Genomic DNA, 27,914 nt, shown 5'->3' with positions numbered 1-27,914 from the left:
TTCCAAATAATTATGCTAAGTGAAAGAAGCCAGACCAAAAAAAGAGTACATGCCATATGATTACATTTGTATACAATTCTAGACAATGTAATCTACAGTGGCAAAGTGGATCAGTGGAAGCCGGCAGAGAAGGCAGGGAGAGGGAGAGGGAGGGATCACAAAGGGACACAAGTTTTGGAGTGTTAGAAAAATCTGTTACCTTGATTGTGATGATGGTTTCACAGATGTGTACATAGGTAAAAACTGATCAAAGTTGTATACTTTAAATCTATGCAGTCTATGATACGTCAATTATACCTGAAAAGCTTTTTTGAAAATTACAAATCTTTTTAAATTTTTTATTATCATTATAATTTTTTTGTGAAAAACCAAATCTTGACTATCAAGTTATTCCTTCCCACACGAACTGTGGTAATCTAAGTACGATATAGTACACAAATCTAGGAATTAAGGTGAAAATTCAAAATAAGAAAGCAGAACCTGAGATTGGCAGGAGGACAGGTCTTCCTCAGTGCTCATTCTAGGGGTCACGTGTCTAGTGACTTACCACTTCAAGCTTTTCCAGCAGCACTGAACAATTTTCTTTCATCACCACAGAACAAACAACTATCCCAATCCTCACATAACACTATTTTCTACGGTCTCTCAGGAAGCTTACATTAGATAATATCTCATAGGGTTGTAACTGAGTAAACCATGGAGCAGATTTAGTAGCTTTTATTGATGGGGAAGGAGAATGAAAAGCAATGATTTAAGGACAGGAAACACAGTTTGGTAGCTTTATTTTATCATTAATATCTAAAAGAAGGAAAAAGGTTTTTGAAAGATATGAATTTGGTATTCAAAGCGCCCCTGCCATCCATTGTATATTTGAAAACCATAAATCTGATCATGTCATTCTTGCTTAATATCCTACAGAGGCTTCCTACTAGCCACTGCTTTTAGGAAAAGCCTTTACTGTGCTTTCCCAGGAGCTCAGGATTCGACCCTTGTCTGCCTTTCCAGCCTCAGCTCATTTCTCTGTCTCTCAGTCAAACTATAGCCATTCTGAAACATCTTAATTCGTCAACGCTTTTCATGTTGTAATGCAGCTTGGGTTTCTCCAGCTCCAGGAAGCAGACTCAGGCAGGGTTTAGTGTTCAGGATGTTTATTAGAGAGTGTTCTTGAGATCAACACCCATGGAAGGGAGGGGGCGGAAGAAGGAGAAATCAGGCTGTGATGCAAGCCCCAAGCCTCAGCCAACCACATGGGGTGCTTTGAAACCAATGACCCACCAGTTGGCCTGCATCTGTGGGGAGGACGTGACCTTGGGCGAGCAGACTTTCTGCAGGGGAGGCAATGCTGGAAGGGGCTGGCAGCACTGCCAGGGCCTGAAACATCAAGTCCTTTCTTAAGGGGGGTCTGGGCGGGGCATTGGTATGTCCACCTCACCCTGGGATTCACATTGCATGAGTGAAACTCTCTTCTCCTCCAGTTCACCTGCATTGTTTCTGCTTATCCCTTAGATCTCAGTATAATTCTCACTTCTTCAGAGAGGGATTCCCAAATCCCCAAACATGGTTCACTTCTCTACCAGGTCAAACTTAACCACATTTCCTTAGTACCATCCTTGTCATCATCCTTATCACGTTAATTGTTTATCAGTCACTCACTTCTGTTTTCTTCTTTACAGTGATAACTGCAGGAGGACAGAGATAACTTCTGTAGGATCCACCTCTGATCTTCAGCGCCTACCACAGTGTTGGCACATAGTAGGTCCTCAATAAACATTGACTGACTGAATGAATGAATGAATTCAAGGTTTAAAGCACACTGCAAGGAACAAAAGCCCCTACTGACATGTCTCTGCTGACAGACATGAGACTTGCTGCCTCATGAAGGCAAGGCAAAGACTTCATTCAGGCTCTGTAGTCAGACTGCCCAGTCTGCCAGGCCAGTCCTACCTTGATCACACATCCTAACCGTGTGACCTGGGATAAGTTAACTAAACTTTCTAAGCCTCAATGCATTTAATAATAATAATAATAATAATAATAATAATAATAATAATAATAATAATAATAATAATAATAATAATAATATATTTCCCATAAGGCTATTGGGAGGATTCAGTAAAATAATCTAAGTAGAGGGTTTAGCAAAGCTCCTGGAATACAGTATGACGTCAGTAAAAGTTAGCTATAATTGCTATAATTATTATTGGGCTTTTAGATGTAAGTTCTGAACATACCTTAACAGAGAGAAAAATACTAGGAAAAATTTTTATATTTGCTATTAAAAATGCACCAAAATAGTAACCTTAGAAAAATTAGAACTGTTAGATTTACCTGCAGTTACCTTACAGTTTAGAATTGGTTGTTTTGTTTTATGTATAGAAGGTGGAAACAGCATTATCTCCTCATTACTTAGGGTCTTCTAAGGTTTTAAATAAGTTCTGTTCCTGTCCTCCCACATAACCTAGGAATTTATAACTCAATAATAGCTGTAGCTTACAAGTAGTGGGGTATGTGTGCTCACGCGCACGTGTGCATGTGTATGTGTGTGAGAGAGAGAGAGAGAAACATGCTTTTGCCTACGTCTGAAATGCCTTTTCCTATCTTAGGAGAGTTCTGCTTGGGTATGAACTGACTCATCAGCTCAAGAAACACCTGAACAAAGCCTCCCCTTTCTTTTTCCATGCTGCTCCTGCTTTTACCATGTTTACCCTAAAACCATTTATGCACCCAGACTTTTGTTCTAATCTCCCTGCATTGCACCTCCTCATTAGACTGTGAGCTTCTTGAAAGCAGGTCTCCTCCCTCTTTGGTATCTGACACATTCAGACACTCAGTAAATGTTTGTTGAATTGAATTAGGAGAAAAACACCAGATCTCTTCAGAAAGATATAAATGACTCAGGAAGTTAGGTAAACTGTGATAGTCTCAAAAAAACATTGAATTTAATAAGCTAGAAGTCAAATATTTTCTTTTTAATTGAAATATAACACTCATATAAAGAAAAGTGCCTAAAACATTAGTGTACTACACAGTGAATTATTGCAAAATGAATAGTAGAAGACTAATCAGCTCAGCAAATAGAACATTGCCAGAAGCCTCTCTCGTGTCCCCTCAAGCATCGTCTTCAGAGAGTATTTTCTCTTATACCAGAAACCTTAACTGATCCTTCAGAGGTTAAGTTTTTCCTTTGGGAAAACAGAATTTGTCCCACTCTGCTTTCTCTATGGGCTACCATGGCAACTGATGGTCAGTCACTTCCATCCTTCCACTGGCCAGTATTTTCAAATGCTCTCATCTTCTTAAAGAAATACACACATTTATCACCCTGCTTCTATGCCTTTATGACTCTTACTTCTGGGGCCTCCACTTCCTCCTTTGTCTCCTTTAACTGTGTGTTGTCTGTCCCCATTTTCTTCCTAATTGAAACACTCCACCCGGGGACTATGAATCATCTGATCGCTCTCTTCTTCTAACTCCCCCACTCTCACATGCTTTAAAAATCTCCCACAGGAGTAGAAGTTTTGATGAGTACTAAAATAAGATCCAAATGTGGGTTCTTTATTGAATTCAGACCGTAGAGATGAAGAGAACGTAATCTATTCAGATGGGTCCATAACACAGCAGAAAAGATGACAAATTTAGAGAAAGTGATGTACTTTTCTGGGTGCCGGGCCAAAGAACATAAGACACGGAAACCACTGGCAACATCAAAAGGGTTAATAGTTAAGAGTTGCGCTCAGGATAAACATGCCACCGTGAAATAAACACCGCTATACAGAAAGTTTTGTAAGGTGCAGTTGACTGAAAATCCTATTTATGAGTCAGCTTAGAAGGGAGAAAATTAATAGTGAAAAGAACAAACTGCTTTCCTGGAAATGTCTCATTTCTTTATGTGTCACTGTACTTTATACCTTTTTCTTTTTTGTTATTCTCAACGGTTCTTTCCATTTCTTGACAATCTTATGTAATTTAAAGAATTGATAATTGCTGAGATTTGTGACTTCAAGACCCAGCACGCAAGAACTCAAAGCGCTTATCTTAAATCTTAATGAGATGCCTTTAATTATATTCTAAACGTAAAAAAATAAATTGCACTGGTACATATGTTTGAGCTATTATGTATAAGAGATAAAAGACAGATCTGGGAAATTTAGTGCTGAGAATACATGGTGACTACAATTAATAAGAATAAATTCTGAAATGACAGTGCTCACGTAAGTTAACAATAAAGTGTCCGCAATAAATTATTCTTCTCACTTGGAAAAGATATAAAAGGTGAGGCTGCTCCAAAAACACCACCTAGAATATAAATCTTTATATTGTGTCTACTCATCAAAGTACCTGTCTCTCTGATAGATTTTGAGAACTTCAAAGAAGAAACTATGTCTTTTTCATCCACAGCACCTAGAATGGGGCTTTCTATTCCAGCCTCTCTTCCTCACCACCCTCAGAGATCCCTTTCTGCATAGCGAGGGGAGAGGAGCCTTTTCAAATACAATGTCAAGCATTTAAAATACATTATCTCTAAGACACTATGCAGCAGAGTTCTGTTACCATCGTATTTCTACACGAGGAAATTAAGAGCGATTAAATAATCGATTCTAGGAAACAAAGCTGTGATAGTACTTCTTGCCAAAAAACCAGCCTCTGTACCCCAATAGCCAAATTACGAGTCGGAGGCAGAGTTTGGGGAGCATAGAAAAGAACAGCTTTATTGCTTTGCCAGGCAAAGGGAGTCACAGCTGGCTAATGCCTTAGAGATTGTGAGCCCGTCTTGGGGTTGGAGTCCTGGGGATTTACAGAAAGATGGGAACAGGAGGGTGATAACAATCAGCATTTGGGCAGGGGCTATTTTCCTCTCATCTTGATAAGAACTTGCTGTTGTTATGGAGGAATTTAGGAGCATCTGCCCATTTTCTTGAGGTTATCAGTCCATGGCCTTCTTTCAAGACCTGAACAACTCAGCAGCCATCTTGTTGGCACTCTATCCTTCCATACTGGAGCTGGCAATTAATCTCACCTCTTTCTGACACTCGCACGCTTCACTCTCTTGCTGGTGATGTTATCTTCTTGTTAAAAAATCACTACTGAAAAGTTTTTACTACTGGCTTTCATATACTTACAGAATAAAATATAAACACTTTGACTTGACAAAGGAAAAGAAATCTTCCTGGATGTAACTCCACTTTTCAAGCCTCCTTTACCTTGACTCCTGTGGTGTACTGTGAGCTCCAGCAGGTCTAGACTTCTCACAGTTCCTCCGACTTCCAGGTCATTCCACAAGTCGATGCCTCTGCGTGTGCTTGCTTCTACCTGGAATGATCCTCCTCTTTTTTTGACTAGCAAGTTCCTATTCAATCTTCAAGACTCAACTCACGTAAAAGTCAATTGCTCAGAGGTTCCCTTGACTTTTCCAGGCTGCTAAGCTGCTCTGTATTACAGATCACATGAATATAATAACACATTCCACATCACGTTATAATCCACTGGACAGAGATTTGGTGTCCCTGACTCTCTGACTGAGATCTTCAAAGCTATAGGTTGTGTGTTTATTTAAAGCGGTATATGTCCTAGTATGTTTGGGCTGCTGTAGCATAAATACCATTGAGTGGCTTCACCAACAAAAATGTGTTTCTCACAGTTCTGGAGGCTGATATGCCCAAGGTCAAGGTGCCGGCTGATTCACTTCCTGGCAGAGCCATTTTCCCATTTTGAAGATGGATGCCTTCCTGCTGTGCCCTCTCAGGACAGAGAGAGATCATCTCTCTCATGTCTCTTCTTATGAAGTTACCAATCCCATTCAGGAGGGCTCCACCCTCACACATAATTATCTCCCAAAGGCCCGACTTCTACATACGATCGCAGTGGGGATCAGGCTTCCACATATGAATGGGATACAAACATTTAGTCCGTAGCAGTGTCCCTAACACGTAGTCTTAAATTTTCACTGAAGAAGGGTGGACAGATCAAATGCTTACTGAAAAATGCAATTTTCCTGCCCCTCCCCTTTTTATCTCCAGAAAGCAGCTTAGAAGCAAGCTTACTGATGAAAGCTATCTGCTTACAAGGTTTTCAAAATGTGATTGCTTCAATGGGCATTCAGTAAACTCATTAAGAAGATACAATTAGCAAAGAATGAAAACTATTACATCTAAACAATGCAACAATAACAGCAACTAACATTTATGGCTTAATTACCATATACTAAGAATTGTTTTATTTGCTTTTATGAGCAAGCTCACTTAATCCTCACAACGATCTTGTTAAGTGGTTATTACTATTGTGAGCCCCTTTTGAAATTGAGGAAATTGAGGCACAGAAAGATTCCCCATGAATATACAGAGGTAGTAAGTGGAACAATGAGGATTTGGACCTAAGTAGTCTGGTTTCAGAGCCATGTTCTTAACCTCCATACTATATGAATAAAAAAAACCATAAAAAAAGATGACAGAGATCTTTTCAGAAAGATTAAATTATTCCATCTCTGTTTTAATTTTTAGGGGAAAGATTCACATCAGAGAGAGCTAGGTACAAATAACAAGTAATTCTATTTAACACTAAACTAAGCCATTAGAAAGTCTATAATGTTCTATCAAGTGTGGTTAAGGAAAGCAAATAAAACTCAATTATAAGAATTAAATTGAAAGAATATAACAAACACTGATTTATCAAGGAATATGCTGTATGTCTAACACCATGATACAGGATTAGGGATACAAAAGAACTGTAAAATGTGATTCCTGTCCCAAAGAACAAACACTGTGATTGCAAAAGATATGACTCTCACACACAAAGTAATCAGAGAATAGATAAGAAAACCTTAAATTCTATGGTACAGAAATAAATGCAATTGTAGAACAACAAATTTATGTTAAATTTTCAAGTTATTTGTTTTTAAAATTAGTTAAAAAAATTAAACTTGGAATTCTTTTTCTCAAATGTTTCCAGAATCATCCCACCAACAGAAGTTTTATAAAATACAATTGCTATATATAAAAATTCCTTAGAAATTAAGCTTAAGAGACAAAGAACAAAACTGAAACACATAGTTCTAGATTGAATTTTGATTAAAAAAAAAAACAGGCTTTGTTTTAGGGTATGAGTTAAGTGGAATAGCACTAGGAAAGCTGCCTCAGGAAGTCAGAACACAATATAAATCAGTCAAACTTTCCATACCTTTCTGGTCACAGGAAGTCTTAAAATATCACTCCATTCTGTCTGTGTGTGCAGCAGAGGCAAAGTTTCTGAGGCATTCAAAATATTTTAAAGGTAGAGAGTATATGTTTTCTCAAATTAAAGGAACAACTTATATGTTAACCTTGTTTATAAATGTCATTTCAAAGAAGGGAGGGTACATTATAAAAGACCTAAGAAGTCTCACCGAAATTTAATGAAAGAAGAAAAAGACAAGAAAAGAAAATTAACTAAAGTAAAGGGAATAAAAGAAAATGAGATTTTTCCTGGCCATTCAGTGTTAAAAGGTTTCAGGCTTGTTGAGATGATCATTAACTAACAGAATCAGAACTATATGGCAGATTTGCCATTGTGCTGCTGGAAGTGTAGGAAACAGTGGCCTTGAGAGGCCAAAGGACCAGGAGACAGACTGGGATAAACAGAGGCAGCCTTGAGAAAATAAGACAGAGGATACCTTGGCCAAAAATATTCTTGAAATTAGTTCTTGAACTTAGTGAGAAGTTCACAGGCTTTTTGGATTAACTATCTGGCAGCCAGATGGTTTGGCATCACTTGTCTCAAAGTGCAGGCATTAGGTTCTCAACCTTTTGAGAAACATTTCTAAAAAAGATGCAGTGTCTTTGATTGGAACTCTAGGAGTTAATCTTATTACTCACTTTAATTACTAAGCTCTTACTTTCGCATATTATTTTACACTTGAACATTCATTATAATTATGCATAATTTTTCATAGGTTATATGTTTATCTCTCTATATGTGTGTGTTTATTTATAAATATCCCCCAAATAAATTGCCATAGCTTGTTTCCAAGATGGCTACCATCAATTTCTTCCTTTGCTATATCTACTCCCTTGAATCTGGACTGGTCTGTGACAGCCTTGCCTGACTGAGTACAATGAAAGTGATGCTGCATGACTTTCAACACTAGCTCCCAGGCCTTGAAGCTCGTGTTTGTTCCTTAAGTTGTCATGTGGTGTGAAGCCCAAGCCAGACTTGCAGAGTGGCAACATGGAGAAAGGAAAGAGAAATGCCTCACCAGTCCCCAGCTGTCGTGGACATCTCATCCAAGCAACGAGACCTGTGAGTAAAGAAGCTTTCATAAGACTCCAACCTCAGCTGTCAACTGACTACAATGTTTGAAGGATCCCAACTGAAAAGTGCCCCATTCTGTCCTTTAACAACCAGAAGAGTGAAACATAATAATAAATTATTGTTTTAACCCACTAAGTTTTGGGGTGGTTTATTAACACAGCAATAAATAACTAGCATTTAAAGACAGATCAAATACTTCTTAATTTATTTATCATACTTAGTATAAAATTAGCACCATCCTGTCATTCTGAAATGTAACTAATTCTATGTATCTACCATACATTTAATTGAACAGTACCATCATACTCTCTTTCTTTCATTGGGCACAACAAAATAAGTTGTTGTATTTTGTTGAAATTTGTAAAAGCTATAATATAGTACAATCAAAGTGATATAGAATCCAGAAGTTTATATTAATGAAAAATGATTATATGTTCTTTTATTTTAAATAGACTTTATTCTGTAGGGCAGATTTAGGTTCACAGGAAAATTGAAAGTACAGTGTTCCTGCATGCCTCTTGCCCTCACGTATGCACAGAGCTCTCCTACTGTCAACATCCCACATCACAGTGGTATGTTTGTTGCAATGGATGAACCTACCCTGACACCCCATAAGCCCCCCAAATCCATAGTTTACATCACAGTCACCCTTGGTGTTGTACATTCCATGAGTTTGGACAAATGTATAAAGACATGTATTCACTATTAAAGTACCACACAGAATAGTTTCAATGCCCTAAAAATTCTCTGCGCTCCGCCTATTCATCCCTGCCTCCCCTCTAACCCTCAGAAACAATCGATCTCTTTACTGTCTCCACAATTCTTCCTTTTCCAGAATCATATAGTTGGAATCATACAGTATGTAGCCTTTTCAAATTGGCTTCTGTCACTTAGTGATCAGTATTTAAGATACTTCTGTGCTTTTACATGGCTTGATTATGTATTCTTTTTGAAAAAAATACTCGGTCATGTTTCTTACCCTCACTCATTCCTTAATCCTTTTAAAATTTAGTTTCTATTCTCACTCCTCTACAGAGTCCCATGCTCGTAAAGGTCACAAAAGACTTCCTAGTCACAAAATCCAGATCCTTTCCTGCAGCATTGAATACTGCTGCCCACTGTCTTCTTAAACTCTCGCCCTTGGGTTTGTGAGACTGTCCTTTATTTTCTCCTATATTTTTCTCTCTGCTCGTTCCTTCCTACACACTCTTCAAGAGTAAGTATTCCCCCAAAGGCTGTCCTTGGCTTTCTCTATTCTCTGTTTAACCATCTCAGCACCTTTCTTTCACACCCATATTGTCTTCTATCTAAAGTATCTAAGTATAACCCTTGATAATCTCTCTCACTTCTTACATTCAGCCAGTTACCAAAACCTGTTGTCCTCCCAGGTACATTTTGCAATTGCCCCTTCTTTCCATTTCTTCGGTCTCTTTCCTAGTTGATGACCTCATCAGCTCTTGTTTAAATAATGGCGATAGGGTCACGGCCAGTACATCTCTGCCTTAAGCCTGTTTCCTTTAGTCCATTCTATTCAGTCCTGCTAGATTAATTTTCCCAGGCTGCCTTGCTAATTAATGTCCACTTCAATGTCATTTGAAGTATAAATGTATATTTAATATTTCAGTAGTAAATGCTGGAATAATTAATGATAAAACTGTTTTTCTACATAATTATTAATAACTTATAAATGGATAAAAATAGTTAAATAAACTCACATCAGGTAAAATATATCAGATGTAATAAAATGACATCATATTCAATAAATTGAAAATCAGGAGTGACAGATGACACAAAGAAGAATGTTAGATTTTTTTTGAGCAAAGAAATATTCATAAAATTGTAAATTATAATACAAGGCAGACTTATAGCTGTTAAGTCATAATTCTAATCTTTTTAACAGCACTTGTGCACTGGCATTCTAATTTTAATGAGATTTTTGTTGTTTTATTCAATTTGGGCTATGACTTTTATGAAAAAGTCCACTTTGGTATTATTTATATCTTGTTTTATAAAGCAGAATTTTACTCACTCAAAATCTCCTCAAAATGGAGAAAAAGCTACAAACTCATTTACAATGTACATGTTATCTTTGAGCCAAAACAAAGCATGTATAAAGAAAAGTTGAAAGAATTAGACAAATATCAAGTATTCAAAACACATTTATAAATTTTTGAAGAAGTATTACTAATTTGAGTTTGAGTAGATGGAAGCTGCAAATTTAAATGAAAATCTTTCCAAAAGTTTGCCTATTCCATAGTTGACAATGAAGAATATTAGAGACTTTTTTCTAAGTGTAAGTCCTGGGTACAAAATCCCTTCTAGGAAACATATCAGTGAAAACTTCAATTTCTTATTTGTATTTTGTCCTACACACAAAGATTAATGGCAATATTAAATGTGTTACTTCAGCTTCTTGTGCCTCAGCAATTTGGAATGAAGAACCAACTAGCAATCATTTTTAATAGACAGCATGGTGGATCCAGGATGAATCCAATTATACAGGGAATATAGTCAATATTTTATAATAACTTTAAATGTAGCATAATCTATAAAATTTTGAAACATTATGTTGTACACCTGAAACTAACATAACATTGTAAATCAACTATACCTCAATTTAAAAAAAAGTCGAGAGACCAGATATCCCAATTTGTCCTTGACAATCCGGGTTTATGCCTGTTGTTCCAGTATAACTGTTTATAAAATCTCCTTTTATTATTAAAAGTTTTCTAGTTTAGATAATAAATTACATAGTCACCCCACCTAAGAGACATATAAATCAAATGAACTGTATTGGCATAGTTTGGATATTGATTCAAAAAAGCCAACTAGAATAAAACATTTGAATTTTGAAAAAAATAACTAAACAAAAAAGGATAAACTAAATTGTACTTTTGCTTTACTTGCTTGCTGAGAGATTTCTGGGTCTCAGTCAACTAATAACAGTGAATTTGACTGAAAGAATATTAATAGCATTAAAAAAAAGTCAGTAAAGAAAATTATCATGTAGTTGTCATCAACACTGAAACAAACATAACTGCTGTCAATTTGATATCATATGTTCTCATTTACAATCTGTGAATCTCAGAGGAGAAACTGAGAACTATTGTTTCCAGAATCCCCTTCCCTCGATGGCTCTGGTTAGAGTCTGCCAACTACAGGCACTTATGTGACACTGGAATGGGAAGGAGCAGAAGCTACTATTTTCCCAGGGCAGTGACAGATAGATGTGTGGGCTGACAGTGGACATGAGGTTCACAGCAGCTTCTGGATGAGTTCCTGCAAATTACCTTCTTGGGTCCCATAGACAATTGAGATGGCTAGTGGTGGCTGCTGGAGAATTATTTGGTTTGGTGCTACAAGCTTATATAATTTGTGGGAGCTTCCTAGAGATTCTTGAGAGAAATAGAGGCTTCCAAGAAAGTTCTCAGAGCCAACCACCTTGGCAATACAAACTAAGATTATTGGACCAGCTTCCCTGATTTTAATTTCTGAACCCTTCCAATGATTGTGGAAGCCTCTAATTCCCATATTAAAACCCTTCATATTTAGAGTGCCTAGAGTAGCTTCTGTTTTTCTGCATGTACTTCGTTTAATAAAATGTGGAGGTCACTCTGCATTGGCCACACTGTTTTGATAAGGTGTTCAAAAATTACTATGCATGGTGTAGTATAGTAATAGTACAGTAATAAAATTATCAGCCAAAATTAACAAAGCGTATTATATATGAGAGATTTTTAAACTACCCTGTCAGATACTCACACAACGTGTTAAGATGAAACAGGAGCTGTAACATTTAAAAAGGATTTTTAAACAAAATCAAGTCTTAAAAACTTTTTATATAAAGATATTAACATAGCAGGCCTTATAAAACTAAACATTGCTTTCAGAGAAAGCAACTCATATCCTAAAATCTCCAGAAGAAATAATAAAAGTGATATGCCTGAAAAGCACAGATATTTCTTAGATAACGTGCTAAATATGCTCCTTCATTCTACTACGGATGTAAACTTTTTAAGCTTCTTGATTCGTACTGTAAACTGCTTTCTAGACCGACACTAACAACCCCCACTCCTACTAGCACTGTTTGGGAACATGCATTTCACTATATCCCTGCCTACATTATGATCATTTTTTCAACTTTTTAACTAGTAAGATTTCCATAGCATTTTTCAAGAAAGTTGTTTCCCTTGGCTTTCAAGTCACAGGCATTTATATTATCAGTCTTATCTAGGTAAGATAACACAAATCTAAAAACTAGGAAACATGGTTATTATTCTTGGTTCTGTTGTGAATTTTTCAATCTGGCCAAATATTTATGTTTTCAGTTAAAAAAAGACATTTTTAAAAAAGGACTGTTAGCCCTGACTCTTCTTTCTCAAAATAGTAACATATAAAAAATAAAAACCAGAAGGGAGGGTATAGCTTAGTGGTAGAGTGTGTACTTTTAGCATACACAAGGTCCTGGGTTCAATCCCCAGGACCTCCATTAGAAAAATAAATAAACAAATAAACCTAATTACCTCCCCCTCAAAAAAAGTTTAAAAATTAAAAACAACACAAATTTTAAAAATAATTTAAAAACTAAAAAAATAAAAGCAGAGAAATTCAATACATTTGCATCTGCTAACTTGATGGTGAATATTCATCTGTTCACTCCTTGGCTCAACATGTGTGGAGACCCACTAGACACCAGGCAGGTGTAAGGAATCAGAGCTGACTCCAGAGTCCTCACCCTCCAGAGTGCAGCTCCACATGTCTTTATCCAAAGCACTTGGGCCACAGGTGTTTCGGAACCAACACTATTTGTGGATGTTTAGGAAGGTAAGACAATATACATTGGATGTAACACCTCCCAGGAGAGCCTGGGGCAGCCTCCTATAAACAAATCAGCAACATTTCTGTAGCAAAGCAATGTTATAGATAGCCTCATGTCAGTTCAGGTCAAGTTTTGCAGCCAAATAAGTTTTGGCACCAGCCGTAAAATAAACTTTTGGTTTTCAGAGCTTTTTGGATTTCAGAATTGCAGATAAGGGGCCGTGGACTTGAAAAATGGTGTTTTACATTCTAGGATAAAGGTAAGAACAGACAGAGTACTGTGGGAATGTAGAGGTGTGGCTTCCAACCCAGACTGGCAGAGGGCAGGAAGGTCGGTGGAGAGAAAATAGAAGCTGACTCACAGATGCCAATGAAACACAGATATTTTATTATGTTATTATCCCAGGGAGATGTGAGAGAAGCTGAGGAAGAGATTATTGCCTGATGATGAATTTTGAGAAACTGCTTTTGAGTTTTCTTACTTTATCGTTGTGTTACAAACTGTCAGACATTTCTTTATTGTTGTGTTACAAAGTTAACAGTGAAAATGTCATCATTGGGTCTAGTCAGTCCTCTCACTGAGAGAACAAAAAGTATTGCAAACAGCATGTGAAATAGCAGTACTTCATTTAAACACTCAACTACTTCTTGCATGTCTATGCTATAGTTCCAGATCTTTATACTTTCTCACCTGGGGGACTGTTCTCCCTCAGGGCTCTGGCCCCAGCCAGGCTGTATCCTACACCACCATACAGAACTGATTATCTCACTCCCATGCCTGAAAACCTTTAAGAGCTCCCCACTGGGGAAAAAAAAAATTCTTTATAGCTAGCTCCCTCTTTCAGTATATGCTATATAGACCGGGAATGGGTCAGCAACTTACAAACCAACTTGTGTAGGAGCATATATACAAAGAAGCTTTATGAGGATGGCAAATTTCATGATAAAGAGCAGCAGGAGCAGACAGGACAAAAGCCAAAGCCCCGGAGAGCTGGATGAAATAACACAAGACAGGCCAGTCAAGAGCTCATGCTGGAGATGCTAACTGGAACAGGAGTGTACAGAAAGCAGATCTAGAACTAGAATTCCTTCCTCATGGGCCTAGAATACCTCAATAGGTGAAATATTTGCATGTGAAGACTCACTTGTAAAGTTTGTTTTGTTTAGTATTTTTAACATTCCGTTTTTCCAGTCTTACTTGCACTTATTATTTGCACTATTTTTCAAGGCAGCCTTTCCCAAATAAATGCAAATTCGGGACCTGATCAAGTTATACACTAGCCAATCAAACATATCCATTGGGAATCTATTACAAAAGTGACCAGCACATGAGAGAAATCTTGAAGACAGTCATTAGAAAATAAAATCAGGGGAATTTGAACCAATATGGTTTTGCTATATTGTCTTATCATTTTATTGTATGTAAAAAAATATATTTTTAAATCCCAGAAATATGTAAAAGAGTTTAATAAATATACCTTTTAAATATTTAAAAGCTTTAGGTTATTCCTTGGTTTCCACACTGAGAGTATTTACAAGTACAAAGTACAAAATATCAGTTATTTGTTTTTCCTAGCTGGGACAATATTAGGGCAATGAATATTAAAACAAACTTCAAAAACAGTCATTTGAATTATATTATGACTATGCAAACCAAGGGAGCTTGGCTAAACATGAAAAATGCAAAATTTGTTTCATTTTTGTTCCTTAACCCAAATTCCAGTACGAGGGCAAAGATAGAAAGAAAGGCATCTAATGTCTCTTTCCTATTTCCTTCTCATACACCCTAAAAGATGGGGTGTATGTGATACACACTCTGATTCTGCTAGAGTCTCTTTAATGCCTTCTACCTCTAGATAAAATATTTACCTAATTGAGAATTTATTTCAGTGACAATTAAAAAATCTGTTCCACGTGGAACCTAATTTTCCTGAGGTAAGGTTGACATAAACCCTTGATTGTGAGTATATGAGGGTGTGGAGGTGAAGAGGAGTTAAATTCTTTCCTTCTGAAAACATGAGATTGCACTCTCTGAAATAACCTTATATTTGAAGAATGTTATAGCCCTGCAAGATAGGTTTTAAAGATCAGGAAAATAAGGCTTAGAGGGGGAACTACTAATCCACTTGAAAGACATAGTTCATAGATGGCCTGGTCAAAGCCTCAAAACCAGAATCCAGATCCCTGACTCCCTGCCCAGGATGGTTTCACATCATATATGGCAGGAAATGCATTTTCTCAAATGCATTCATTCAGTCCCTCATGCATTTGTTCAAACAAATATTTATTAAGCAGTGATTTAGAGTTTGTTTACAGTGTCTACTAAATGTCAGACACTGCACGGGACATCCAGCAGTAAGTACATCATATATGATCAACCCTGACCTTGCAGACCTCATTTAAGTGGAGAAGATAGAAAATAAGCAAGAGAAATAAGTAGAATATATGATAACTTCAATGGTGGAAGTACTACAAAGAAGAATAAAGTAAGAAGGGAGCCAGGGCACAGAGCAAAGGGAAACTGTAAGTTTAACTAGGTTGGTCAGAATGACTACACTGGAAATGGAATTTGAACAAAGACTTAAAGGAGATGAGAGACTGGATAGGTGGACATCCATCAGAATGAAGCAGCAGGACCCTCTGGGGTCCTCCCTGGTACAAATACTTTCCATGTCTCCCATTTTGAAGGAGGGTTAATAAAATGGCTGCACTTAGGCTAACAGGTTGCTTATTCTTATGCTTGCCCTTAGGACAGTCAACTAACTTGACTGACCGATTGCTACTCTCAGCTCCAGGCCTGTTGTTAAACTAAAGCTATTAATTTTACTGTTTCTGCTTAATTCCAGTAATCGAAAGTAATCATTGTGCTTGGTTTCTGAGTTGTTCTCCAGGGAGAAGGTCATATAACCTTAACCAAAATAGGCTAAATACCAAGAAGACCACGCCTTGGGCGCTTATGAGATAAAGAGATTGAAAGAACAACAACCACTTGCCTCTACAGAACTGGTCACCTGGAGACACCGCGACACCACTCTGAGTCTTATGATGAAAATGCTTCTGTTGATTGTTATCGATGCTTTATTGTTTGAGCTATGGCTATATAATCACCCTGCCCCATCGCCAAGGTGGGCTCACAGTTTTGAAGGCACTAGCCTGCTGTGAGTCTCCTTTGCCCAGCAAAGTAATAACGCTGCCTCTTTTTTTCTATGCTCTAAGACCTTGTCTCTGAGTTTCAGTTAGGCTCATCAGGGATGGGGATCAATCTTTCAGCAACAACCTCACCACCAACCAGTCAGAAGAAAGTCGTGCACCCTGCACCCTCATCCAGAATGTTGTCTTTAAAAACCTTTTCCTGAAAGCCATCATGGAGTTTGGGTCTTTTGAGCCCATTCTGCTTGCTTGGCACCTTGCAAATAAACACTGTACTTTCCTTCATCACAACCTGGTGTCAGTAAACTGGTTTTGCTGTTGGCAGGTGAGAGTTTGGTTTGGTAACAGAATCTACTGATCTAGCACTAACTTTTAGTTTTATGGAAATAGAAATTTCCAGTAAAAATACTTGCATTTATAAAGCACTATACTTCTTTTTTAAAAGTTACACGTACACAAGGAAAGAAATTAAAAGACAACAATAGTATAAGCTGTGTAAAGTCTCCCTGACTGCTATACCCTCAATTCTTTTCCTCAAAGGCAACCAGAGTTTCTAGTTCCTTGTGTGTGTGTGTGTGTGTGTGTGTGTGTGTGTGTGTATGTGTGTATATATATATATATATACACACACATATTATATATATATATTTTTTATGTATATATATTTTATATATTTTATGTGTATATCCATATTTGTTGCCTGTATCTTTGGAATAAAAATAACTGGTTCTCACCTGGCACTTTTCCTTTATTTTTTTGTGGGTTTTGATGTAGTAATCATAGCCCATTCTGAAAAATAAATAGCATTACTCTTTTCCTCTAAGAACATTCAAACAATTCATAAACATTTAAGTTGTACTTTTATCTTTAAAATTTTACTTCACAATTTACCACGTGATGTGCCTGACATTGTTAGAGATCAGAACTTTAAGATCAGTATTTGCCCAAACAAAACCCTTACATGTTTACTGTTCAGTGTTCTTGCACTGATTGCATTTAGTAGAAGATCAAGCATGATGAGAAACTGGTGCTTATTAATTTAACACAGGGCCTTTGATAAAGGTTTCTGCTTTCCCGAATGCACCTGTTAGGTAACAGAAACTATGTTAGGTGACTTGCCTTTGACTCCTAAGTCTTTCTTTATGTAGTCCTTAAATATGCTGTGAATCCAAGGAACATTTCAATACAAAACTGAGATACACAAGCTGGAAGAGAAGAAGCAAAATGAAATTCCTGTATCCTTTAAAAATGAAGCTTCAACTTGAGGCACAGAAGTACATTACATTTTGTTTACCCTTCCATTTCTTCACTGGGTGTCATGCATGTGTTTCCCTGACTCACCTGGCTGCTCGAGCATGTACACTTCTGGCCAGGAATTTTTTTCATACTTCTTTGTCAGCTAGAGAACATCTGGATGACTCAGGACCTCCCCTCCGGCTAATGGTCAGTAGTCTTCCAAAGAATGTTTACTTTTACACAATAATCTGGGAGGTTTCAAGGTCTTGAGAAAGGATGAAATGCAACCTGTTAGGACTCAGGGAGGAGAGGGAGGAATCCTTGAAATACAAAGATTCACCATAGAATATACAATGGAGAAAAGACAATCTCTTCAGCAAATGGTGTTGGGAAAACTGAACATTCACATGTAAATCAAGGAAGTTAGAACACTCCCTCACACCATACACAAAAATAAACTCAAAATGGCTTAAAGACTTAAACATAAGACAAGACACTATAAACCTCTTAGAAGAAAACATAGGCAAAACATTCTCTGATAAAAATCTCAGCAAAGTTCTCCTAAGGCAGTCTACCCAGGCAATAGAAATTAAAGCAAAAATAAACAAATGGAACCTAATTAGACTTATAAGCTTCTGCACAGCAAAGGAAATCATAAGTAAGACAAAAGACAACCTACAGAATAGGAGAAAATGTTTGCAAATGATACAATTGACAAAGGCTTAATTTCCAAAATATATAAATAGCTCATAAGACTTAATAAGAAAAAAAGCCACACAACTCAATTCAAAAATAGGCAGGAGATCTAAAGAAGCAATTTTCCAATGAAGACACACAAATGGCCAATTGGCACATGAAAAAATGCTCAATATCACTAATTATCAGAGAAATGCAAATCAAAACTACAATGAGGTATCACCTCACACCAGTCAGAATGGCCATCATTAAAAAGTCTACAAATGATAAATACTGAAGAGGGTGTGGAGAAAAGGGAACCCTCCTACACTGTTGGTGGGAACATAGTTTGGTGAAGCCATTGTGGTAAACAGTATGGAGAGTCCTCAAAAAACTAAAAATAGACTTACTATATGATCCAGCAATCCCACTCCTGGGCATATATTCTGAGGAAACTCTAATTTGAAAAGACACATGTACCCCAATGTTCATAGCAGCATTATATACAATAGCCAAGACATGGAAACAACCTAAATATCCATGGACAGAGGACTGGATAAAGAAGCTGTGGTGTATTTACACAACTGGATACCACCCAGTCATTAAAAGAATAAAATAATGCCATTTGCAGCAACATGGATGGACCTAGAGTTCGTCATTCTAAGGCAAGTAAGCCAGAAAGAGAAAGAAAAACACTGTCTGTATGATATTACACATACGTGTAATCTAAAAAAAAGACACAAATGAACTTACTTACAAAACAGAAACAGACTCACAGACATAGAAAACAAACTTATGGTTACCAGCGGGGAAAAGGAGTAGGGAGGGATAAATTGGGAGTCTGAGATTTGCAAATACTATTGTATATAAAATAGATGCACAACAAGTTTCTTCTGTATAGCACAGGGAACTGTATTCAATACTTTGTAATAACCAATAATGAAAAAGAATATGGAAACAAATATATGCATCTATCTATATGACTGAAACATTATGCTGTACACCAGAAACTGATACAACATTTGTAAACTAACTATACTTCAATTAAAAAAAAAAGATTCACCACACTTTTATCATTTTCACAATTTAATGTGAGAAAGGGAAAACTGTAACTATTATGATTAGTTCAAATATCAGAATACATTTATGCTTAGCTGAGGAGTTTCAGGAAAATGTGCACAGAGACCTCTGACATAGGACTTCCTCTTACTTCGATGTCCCCACTGCCCCCCTCTCTAAAACGAGACACCCATTGACCTCATTTGTTTCCAAAATAGCTATTTTTTTAAAAATGAAACTTTCTCACTAAAAACTGTTTACTATATAGCTACACAATAAAAACTCAACCATCACTGTACATATAATATATACACACAATGACTCCAACTTAAGGAAATTTCCCAAAATATTCATATAGGTTGTTTGGGACCAGACAGACAGAACAACAACTAACTGAATTTTTCCTTTTCACCTAATTGTTTTGGTCATGAGAAGACATAGGCAGAGCTTGGCTGAACACCAATCATTCATTTTCCATAGCTCCATTTAAGAATTCACCCTGCACAGAGTGTGCTAGAATAAAGAAGCTCAAATTGACATTAGAAATAATGTGACTAGTGATACCATGATAGCTGGAGAAAAGAATTTCTGGGATTCTTCAAAATTGCCTATAGAAAAAGAACTAAAAAATGGGATGAAATGGAGTTTTCAGTTACACAGAATACAGGATGAAAAAAAAAATCATGGAGACAAACTAATATAAGGCAGGAATATGAAGCTACTTACAGTAAATGAAAAAGAAGAGAAATATGGTCACACCTGATTTAAGATCTTTTTAAAATTTTTTAAAAAACTGAAGTATAGTTGATTTACAATGTTGTGTTAGTTTCAGGTGTACAGCAAAATGGACATATATATACACATATTCTTTTTCAGATTCTTTTCCATTGTAAGTTATTATAAGACACTGAATATAGCTCCCTGTGCTATACAGCAGGTCCTTGCTGTTTATCTGTTTTATATATAATAGTGTATATATGTTAATCCTGAACTCCTAATTTATCCCCATCCCTTTTCCTTTTGTAACCATAGTTTGTTTTCTATGTCTGTGAGTCTATTTCTGGTTTTTAGATAAGTTCATTTGTATCAGTTTTTTTAAGATTCCACATATAAGTGACATCATATGATATTTGTCTTTGTCTGACTGACTTACTGTTTTCCATAGTGGCTGCACCAAATTACATTCCCCTCAACAGTGTAGGAGAGTTCCCTCTTCTCCACACCTTTTCCAGCATTTATTATTTGTAGGCTTTTTAATGATGGCCATTCTGACAGGTGTGAGGTGATGTCTCATTGTAGTTTTGATTTGCATTTCTCAAGACTGCTGCTTCTTGAGATCATATATTCATGTATATAAAATCAAATCTTGCACTTAAATATGTTAAGACTAAACAACTGGTTGGCTTCTGCTTTGCTCTAAACCAAAAACAGTGTAGAGACGGTGTAAGGGAAAAGCCTGTAATTACTGTTTCCTTTCTTTACAGAGTACAGCTCATTGCTTTTCAATTCTCAGGAAAAAAAGTACGATTTATGAGGGCTTTTTCCTTCTCACCTCACCCCTAGACCCATTTTAAGCCTTAATCCTCATCCCTTCAAAGAGTACAGCATTTCAGTTCATTTCAAAGTACTGGATTGGTGCTGATGAGAATAGGACCAAAATAAAAAAAGAGATTAGCTATGCTGAGAAATGTCCATTATAACCACTGCAAGAATAGTGAACCAATCAGCCAGCATATATTAAAGTTGCCTACTGCTGTTTACAAGAAATTCACAAAGCACCGTACTGGAACAAAAGAGAATGGGGCATATGTCGTAGACTTTAAAGATGGAGAAAATACTTCTGTGTTTAATAAATTAAGGACCCTCCAAAGATAAGAAATTAAGATACTCAGATACTATGCTTCACACACACATAAACTGAGCAAGTAAAAAGAACTCCTTAAAATCTATTTTGAAAATGATATAAAACATTATTGTGGTAGTTCCGGGGCTCTGTTCCTCTAAAGAGAGATAATAAGCTTTATGCTGTGTTCATGACAGCAAAGACAATTAGTGGTACCAAAGATCTGATCACTACACACGTTTTAAAAAATACGAAAATAATTACATCAGCGTATGGACCCTGGAAAATTTCTTCTCTTGTAATAAGGTCAGATGGACATTTCCTGTTTCACATTTCTAGTACACGTTGTCTTTTAGACAATAATAGTGTGAAACAATAGTTTGGCATGAGTTCAATGCATACTAAGAAATGCTCCGGCCCTTGAAGGCTGGAATGAGTCAGCCTCAAATGGCAAAGATCTCAATGACGACAAGAAAGACAGGCTGTCTGGGGAGTGGTGGCCCTGGGGGATAGGATTCAAGAAGCCGACCCAACTAGACTTCAGTCTCTGATGTTTTCTGACCAGTGAAGAGGTCTTATGTTTAACGCTTCCATTTACACAGGCAGCACTTAGGCTTGTGTCTACATAATCCAGCCTTTTTTTTCTTCTTCTTCTTCTTCTTCAGTTGTTTGCAAGGCAAGACTGCAATACAGAAAAAGAATGAATTGGCAGGCCCTCCTGAATTGTTAACAAAGACTCGCCATTGCTTCCACTACTTAACCTCCTGCTCCTGCTGTAAACAATTAATCCAGGCCACAATGAGTTCTTTCCTGCCCCTTACCAAACTTTGCAACCCACTGGGAATCCTTACCCTATCCATGGGCCTTCCTGCTACTTTGAACACCACGAGACAGACCACTCAGAACTGGGCCCCTCCTAAATTTGGTAGTTTACGCATCTCTCTTCTCTGATGCCCAACTGGGATCCTCAATACATGCTGGATGCTGGCATCAAAACAACTTGTGCCAACTTGAGACTATTTGGGCCAGTCATTTCCAACGACATCTCTCATCTCGAATATTCTGCAACTCACTTGTGGAAAATAGATGGGGAGAGAATTCTAAAATACAGCAAAGGATGCAGAGGGATTAACAATGAGACCACTACAGAGTTAGGAGGGGCCGAATCTGAGCCAAGAAGTTACACAGCAGAAGGAATGACAATGGAGGGAAAGGGTAGGCAACTGGGAGGGGGGGTTGCCTTTTCCCAGGGCCCGAGAATGACACAGATGAGAGAGCTGGAGGTCACCCTTGATCAACCCTTCTCTTTCACCCTCTATATATAACTCAGCATCAAGTCCTCCTCATTTGTCCCTACAAGGGATAAAGCACCTGCTGCTTTCTTTTTCCCCTAAGCAATAAACCTTTAACTATTATAAATCATACACATTCATTTTTAAATTTCAAAACAATATAGGAAGATAAAGAAAAAAGGAAAAATCGTCTCCAACCCCACTACCTAAAAATAAGCGCTGCTTTACTATTTTGTTGAAAAGCCTTATCGACATCTCTGTCCACGCACGTGCACAGTCCCGAACACACATACACTTTTACAGAAAGTGAGGCACGTTATACAAGGAGCTAGGGAACGTTCTGCTTTCACGTAACAGATCACAGGAATCTTTCTATTTCAATAAATAAAGACATCCACAATGATTTTTAATGGTTGCATAATGTTCCATTGATGGGGATATGTCATGATCTATTTAACAAATGTTTCATTGAAGGAAATTATTTTTCTCAATTTTGACTGTCACGATAGCACCGATACTAATGTCTCGAACACGCGCGTGATTGTGAGATTTTCTTCACTAATCTGAACAAAAAATAGGTTTTGTCTTTTTGTTTCTGTCTTTTGATCTTTGGTGAGGTTTTAACATTTTTGTAAACTATTTATGTTCTGTGATGAATTGCTGTGTCTGTTTTTTGTGCGAGAAAGCCTTTTTCTTCTTGAGTCGTAAGGCCTCCTTGAATATTAGGAGTGTCAACCCTCCTCCTCCCTCTCATATCATTCGTGTGTTACAAATGCTTTTTTCCAGTTTGTCCCTTGCTTTCCAGACTTAACTTTCTGATGTTTTGGCTGAAGCATTTAATTTTTACAGTCAGATTTCTTTCTTCCGCCGGCTCTGCTGATTTAATCTCCCAACATTCCTACCAGCACTGACCTAAATCAGAGGCTTTCTCACCCTTCACCTAGATAACTGCAACAATCTGAATCGGCCTCCCTGATCTCTGCCTCCTGGACTCTATACTCCACATGGCTGTCGGAGTGCTCTTTTCAAAATGAAAATCAGGCCAGATCTTTCTTCTGCCTAAGGCTGTTCTGTGGTGTGTGTCCCAGGTTGGATATCTGTACGGCTCTTCTAGGAGTCGATGAAGTAACAACTAGCCAGGGGGAGGGTGTAGCTCAAGTGGTAGAGCACATGCTTAGCATGCATGAGGTCCTGGGTTCAATCCGCAGTACCTTCCCTAAGAATAAATAAATAAATCTGATTACCTCTCCCCCTTCCCTCCAAAAAGCTTAAAAAATACAATAACCATAGAATAAACCACTGTTTATTTGTGAAAATTTTTGAAGAAAGAAAGCATATTATTCTTATTTTAAGAAAAACACAAACATATTAAGAAGCAGAATGCAAAATGCAAATGAATTTTTAAGATAAGCAAGAAGGTTCCAAGATATTTTTAGTATTTAAATGAACATGTTTATAAGGTAATGGAGATGGAGGGTAAAACCTAAGCTCCTTAACATGTGTGGCAGGGAGTGCCTAGTTTTCACCAAAATCGTTGCCTTTTCCTCCTCATCACATAGATTTCCCAGCCTCCCTTGAGGTTATGTGTGACTGTGTGACTGAATTCTGCCCCATGAAAGTGGAAGAAATTAGGGTGATGGTATGATTGATTGTTCACATTGGGACACTGTTAAGAGAGAAAGAGGACACTATTAACTGTTGCCCTAGGAATTCAGGCTTAAATTGGGGCAATATGATCACAATGAGGAGAAGGAAGTGTGTCACCCCAGGGTGGGCCCATGCCTAACTCTCTCCTCTCTTCTCCAGGCTGTTGACAGATGTGGAAGATGCTGGCAGAAGACTCAGTGCCCTGGACTGAGCCAGGGGATGGACTCTTGCACTCAACTGTTTCAGGAGTGAGGACGTCACTCCCAGCATTTCAAACCATTGTAGGGGACAGCAGTTCTCACCCTTACCGGTGCCACGTGGAACACGGGGTTTCCACGATATGGCCTTTCCCTAGCTCTCTGGCATTCTCTAGCTTGAACTTAAGCTCTAGCAAACCGAACTGCTTCCTCAAACGTTTTTAAACACCTGTCTGTGAGTCAGTCTCTCCCACTAATCAGGGAGCTCCTTGATGGCAAAAACTTAGTCCTAGTTACCTTTGCAGCAAGTCACTACCTGGCACATAATACATCTCATGAATATTAGTGAATGAAGAAATATTTAGCCAAGAAAGAATTAAATCTTTCAACTGGGGCTATTTCATGACAAGAACTAAACTGTCAAAACTATTACACCACATGGAAGATCTTATATCTGAAAAAGACACATATTCAAATATAAGATATTGGAAAAACGAGCTACACATTCTTGTAGCCTGAAAATACAAATGCAAAAGTATTCCTCCTCTTAGCCTTCAGTGTTCCTTTACCTTCACTTCCCTCAAACCCCTCAGAATATACAAGCACACACACATTCATTCATTTCCTGGGGGAATATCTGACTGAATTACCAATGGTAGAGTAAATTCGAAGGAACAGGAAGAATTGAGATTTTAAGTTCAGATCCTGAAGCTGGCCAGTAATCCCTGCATGAGGTGCCTCAGCTCAGCAGAGGGATTTCTCTCTCCTGCCTCCCAATATGATTAAGAGCTGATGTACAATGGACGAGGATGTACACGAGAGCATGTTATCAACTCAAGAAAGGGGCTTTGCTGGCATGATTTAATTAGCATTAATTGTAGTTAAGCTGCGCACACAGAGCATAATGTCCTCTTTGCTCTAAGAAAAGGAAGGGCTTCCACCACCTAGATTATGAAATATTGATTAATTCACGTATGCTGACACCCATCTAAAAATGGAATCATTTAATCTGTCACTCCTTCCCCCATCCACATACGAAAACATAATGGCAGTCCTGAGAAGAACAAAAGGAGTGATGAGGGGTGGAAATAAGGAAGGAGGGTAAGAGCAGAGAAAGCAAAACACTGCAAATGAAATATGTCAAACTATAACCACAGACACACAATCACACACACACACACACACAGAGAACACCCACTCTACTAATTAATGCAGCTTTGCTTTCACTCCAACTATTGGGAAAACATTAATTACAGAGAAATCTCGTTAATCCACTTCCCAGTTCATTAATTATGCATCAATGCCAAGTTTTTGTTGGCCTGACATGAGACAATCCTGTTCCGATGAAGGTCTGATGCTGCACATTGCACAACAGCTACGGGGCTTTCCTGACGCTGTGGGATGGTTTTCAGGATCTACTCAATTCATATGTTGTATATATTTGTGTCCTCTGATAAGTATTCCGTGATTACGAGATGCACTTGGAGCTGACTACAGTTGTTTCTTAGCTAAGACTTCATCCATCTCTGTCACAGGCACATTAGGAATTCTATTCAGCTAGAAAAGCAGGCAGCACAGCATTGTGAACACACTTAATACCACGGGATTGTACACTAAAAACGGGTTAAAATGCTAAATTTAATGTGATGTATATTTTACCACAATAAAAAATTTTAAGTAAAAATTATAGATTTCTGAGAAAGTTAGGTTATAGAGAGATGACAGATGTTTAAAAAAAAGAAGTTTACAAGTTCTCAAACAGTCTCAGAAGGCCTCAGAATGTCTTTCCTTTTGTTCAGAGAAAATATTACGGGATGAACTTCGGAGCCCAGACAAGCACAAATGAGTTATTTGCAGAGAGATTTGAGGAAAGCAAGGATGTTTGAATGGTCTTATCAACAGATATTAACTGAGCATTCATAAAACGCTCAGCACTGTACCAGTTAATTTGGAGCTACCTATATTTAATCACATCTAGTTCCCTGATGAATTACTCCCTATATTCCTTGCTCATTTCTTTATCAGTGTCTGCATGCACAGCTCCTCCTGACCCAAGTGCAATCTGATTTATCAGATTTGGAGTAGTGAGCAGATAAAAGTTATGGGCTGCTTCCACTAATGGATAGGTTCACTTTTTCTGCAGTGAGTAAGTCTCACTTTTGAGGGGTGCTTCAGATTCATAAAGCGCCTCACGCTTGATGAATACCAGTGACACCCTCTCAGTGGGGACAGCAGTAAATGCCAACTGACATGGTAACCTTTTCTCAACCTTTGTATCAAGAGATCCGGTATTAAATGTCACCAAGTCATATCTCCAAGGTGCAAACTGACTGACCCTGGAGTTTGGGAAGGAATCTTCTATTCACTATCACACAACTGAATTGACTACAAAAACAGTTGTTGTGCCGAATCAATCTGAGGTAAAATCCTGGCCAGTAAATCAAAATGAGTTTTGAAAGAAAGAAAAAAATAGAAAAAGATACAATAAAGGCTCTAAGAATGATCTGATTCTTGGTCTAATTTTTCACCATGGAAATACTGATCACTGATATTTTTATTTAAATAAAAATAAACCATTAATACCCAAAGAGAGTTGCACACAACTGGTTGTTAAATCCTTTTAGTCACTTTTCCTTAAGCTTTCTCATTTTAAAGTCTTAACTTTAGTGTATTTATGCAATGGGCTAATTTACTTAAATTCTCTTCTTCATCGTATCTCTGATTGTGTACGTATTTATCCAGTCAGACTTCCAGTGAGGAGTCGTCTGGGATCAGTCCAGCCCATAGGAGACCAAGGAAGAAGACAGGAGTGCCTCTTGCCCAACACTATATGATGTATGGAATGCAAGGGAGAGCATCAGAGACTACTTACAGGAGAGGCTGCTGAGAGACGTACCTCTCAGGGTCCGAATGTTCACCAAAGAAGGGGGACTAAGGTGGTTACTGAGATCCTCGCTGGGAAACCATGTGATCGGAGAACAAGATGCAGCAGCAGGTCCAAATGGGTGGCTGCATTTTTGCATGTTTCTTCACATCCATGCTCTGTAAGCAGACCCAGTTTACCTGATGAAGAGACCAAAAGGGTTGGGACCCATTTTTGCCAAAAGATTGGCACCTGTCCCTGATGAGCCTAACTGAAACTCACAGACAAGGTCTTAGAGCTTAGGGGAAAAGAGGCAGCTTTATTAATTTGCTGGGCAAAGGGGACTCACAGCAGATTAGTGCCTTCAAAACTGTGAACCCATCTTGGGGATGGGGAAGGGTGGTTATATAGCCATGGCTCAAACAATAAAACATCAATAACAATCAACAGAATCATTTTCGTCATAAGACTCAGAGTAGCGTCACGGTGCCTCCAGGTGACCAGCTCTATAGAGGCTAGTGGTTGTTGCTCTTTCGATCTCTTTATCTTATAAGCGCGCAAGGCGTGGTCTTCTTGGTATTTAGCCTATTTTGTAAGGTTACAGTCTCATGACCTTCTCCTTGGAGAAGGACTCAGAAACCAAGCATAATTATTACTTTCGATTACTGGAATAAAACAGAGAGCGGATTAAACATAGCTTCATTTTAACAATGGGCCTGGAGCTGTGAGTAGCAGCCGGTCTGACAGGTTAGCTGCATTTTAAGAGCAAGCATAAGAATAAGCAATCTGTTAGCCTAAGTGCAGCCATTTTATTAATTCTCCTTCAAGATGGTGTTCAAATACCCTCAACA

The 27,914-nt window shown here is 37.8% G+C and overlaps 1 long non-coding RNA gene across 3 annotated transcripts in view; it reads right to left on the bottom strand.

Annotated features, from left to right (window-relative positions):
* The window catches only part of LOC123615513 (uncharacterized), a 168,872-nt gene that overhangs the window by 38,780 nt on the left and 102,178 nt on the right, over nt 1-27,914 (bottom strand). For all 3 annotated transcript variants that reach the window (XR_012509154.1, XR_012509155.1, XR_012509156.1), the window contains exons 3-7: nt 27,073-27,263; nt 17,593-21,746; nt 17,371-17,456; nt 16,986-17,040; nt 8,228-8,269 (exon numbers count right to left, since the gene is read on the bottom strand). This is a non-coding gene — a long non-coding RNA (uncharacterized LOC123615513). The remainder of the gene's footprint in view (nt 1-8,227; nt 8,270-16,985; nt 17,041-17,370; nt 17,457-17,592; nt 21,747-27,072; nt 27,264-27,914) is intronic.

This window comes from Camelus bactrianus, chromosome 9 (assembly GCF_048773025.1).
Source record: "Camelus bactrianus isolate YW-2024 breed Bactrian camel chromosome 9, ASM4877302v1, whole genome shotgun sequence".
Taxonomy (NCBI): domain Eukaryota; kingdom Metazoa; phylum Chordata; class Mammalia; order Artiodactyla; family Camelidae; genus Camelus; species Camelus bactrianus.
The sequence above is the reverse complement of the archived record's forward strand: the minus strand, read 5'-3'. Positions and strand labels throughout refer to the sequence as shown.